The following is a 2,690-nucleotide window of genomic DNA, read 5'->3' as shown; positions in this document are numbered from 1 at the left end:
CAATTGGGGAGCCTTCTGAACTTGAAAAAAGGGGTTTTTCCTGTCATGATTCCATTTGGATGAGGGTTTTCCCTTTGGTCCTGAAGGAAGACCGTAGTGCCAGCAATTAGCTGAGATGGCCCAAAGGTTTTGGGAAAAAATCGCCATGGTATAAAGCATGGTCTATCCTCCGACCATCATTCTCATGGTCCTCGGCGACATGACCCCTATATGATACAAAACCCAGACAGGGGGCTCCTGTTGCTGCTGTTGGAAGAAAACCCGCATACCCTAGAGTATACCAGTACCAAATACTTGGTGTGAATATCGCCAGAGTTGGGGCATAGTACGGGCAGTGCATTGCCCTAGGTAATGCCAAAAGGGCGTCCTTCCCGGGCACAGTGTGTCACCGGTGCCAACGGGAGGGGCACAAAGGCTAGGAACTGTCCTTTCCTCCAGGGCAAGGTAGCAGTGTCCCAGCTCCTCTGGCATTAGGAACAAAAGGACAATAGAACGAGCGTGGCCACACAAAAAACCCTCTAGTTTAGGGAAGTAGCAGTGAGGCCCAGGGGAGGCCAGGGACGGGTTTCACCCTCATTCTTTTATAGACACAGGGAGTGAGGCAACACTAATCAAGCCCTCAATTCTTGACGAACGACCCAGACAGTAAAAATTATGCTACCAGTAATGTAACAGGCAATACAGGAAGTGACAGGATCCCTACATTGTCCCCAAAACAGAGTTTTTCTCCCTTTTTATTGGACAACTGGACTTTCCCAAATGGTGCCCTGTTGAAGATTTGCCTTTTCCGGGGGTTTGTTCTCGAGGTAGACTTACTCAGGAGGGTAGGTTTATGCTATCTTCAGAAGCGATCTTCCTCACGGCATGCTTACCTGGGGATCCAACGGTATTCGGTTGTGAATACAGATACGACATCCCTTCACGTATCATTAGTCAGCACTCGTTATGTTCCCAATTTACACGAAGAAGCCCCTGTGCATCTGCTAGAGAAAAACTGAAATTCGCCTCGTACAGGAGCTTTTTGGAAGACGTTGTAGTTCAAGCGGGTTTCCAGCAGATGAAAGACTTTATGATAAGTCCATCCATCCATCACCAACAAGTTGATATCCCTTACCTTGTTGCCAAGGCAAGATATCGTAAATGCAGGGATTTGGGCTTTTAATGCGGCCCTAGTACTGTAACTCTAGGGGCCCTGGGACAGGGTTGGGAACAGTATCAAGGTTGACAATTATACTCAAATCGGGTAATTTGGAGGAGGCTGCTGCTGTGGGAGACATAACCCTTATTACACCAGGTCCCCTAAATGAGAGCAAAGTGAAGTAGGTGATGGGATGAGCAGACCCCCCCCCCCATCAGTTCAGGGTGTGAGGGCATCTCTGGAAAGGGGGAATTGAGAGTCCCTATGGTTGCTGCTGCTGAGGGTAATGGAATCTCATCAGACCAGGACCATGGGTAGACAGTAAAAGACATCCAGAAGGATATTAGTAATGGTAAGCAGGACCTGTATGGTGATGGGATGATGGACCCCCCATCAATATTGGGCATGAGGCATCTCTCAAAAGGGTACAGTGAGAGCCCCTATGGTTGCTGCTGCTGAGGGTAAATGGAACCCCGCAGACCAGGACCATGGGGAGACAGAGTAGCTAACCCGAGAGATCCTGGTGAGAGTAAGCTAGGCTTTGCTGAAAATAGGTGATGGGGTAAGCAGACCACCCATAAACCAACACGTACAATTGACATGAGAACCCAGTGTGTTGTTGAAACTTGGTGGATATGCACCCAGCCAGAATGACTATGAGGATGAGGGAAACAGAAGATGGGATGATATGGGATGAAGGGCTAATGATAGCGGCAATTTGTATGATGACACTGATGTTGAAGGAGCAGTATTGCCTCTTCAGTGGCATTAGCAACCTACTCATGTTGCAAAAACTATAACAGAAGAAGAAAAATTGCCTACCAGACTTATCTCACCTAGGTGAAGCAGATCAGTGCAAAGGGCTTGGAAAAAGAGCTCACCTTACTTAATGACCCAGAACCTGAAGATCTTGCGAACCTGAGTGAGTGGTGTTCCTGGTATTCCAGCAGAATCTTCGAGTAATCTACCTAATGAAGTTATAAACGAGTGGATAGTGGGGTGGCTGACGGTCTAGTGAGTAGTAGGTGAGAAGTCGGTTATCGTGTCTCAAATGGAGGGATCGGGCCATAGCCACGGGAGTTCTGTGAGATAAGAGCGCCGGACTTCCGGGATGACTGTGAGATTCGGGTCTACGGAATCGAGTGGAGGGGTGATGTCTAGGCCTGTTGCCTTTCTCCCTCTGTCCCACCTTTTTTCATCAGACACGCCACAGGTGTGAGCCGAGTGGACCAGGATCCTCCAGTGAATAAAGTGATGCCAGCGTTTTAAATGAAATTGGGATTATGATTGTAATGTTCAATAATGTATATTGACCAATTTGCAGCTAATCCCGTGAAGGAAGGATCAGATATTTTATGTGTCATCGATCATTTCAATGTTAACCTTTCATTATGTGATCAGTTTTGGCAGCCCAGCTTATCTTCACTCTTTTTTTTGTAAAAGGCAAGTGGATGAAACTCAGGTCTTCCTTCTTCTCTTTCAGGCTAATGTCTCCATGGGCAACTGGGGACCAGGGAGGGGAGGATTGTGAGGCCCCAGGCTCCCTTACCCG

Source organism: Penaeus monodon, chromosome 23, assembly GCF_015228065.2.
Source record: "Penaeus monodon isolate SGIC_2016 chromosome 23, NSTDA_Pmon_1, whole genome shotgun sequence".
NCBI classification, from domain to species: domain Eukaryota; kingdom Metazoa; phylum Arthropoda; class Malacostraca; order Decapoda; family Penaeidae; genus Penaeus; species Penaeus monodon.
The sequence above is the reverse complement of the archived record's forward strand: the minus strand, read 5'-3'. Positions refer to the sequence as shown.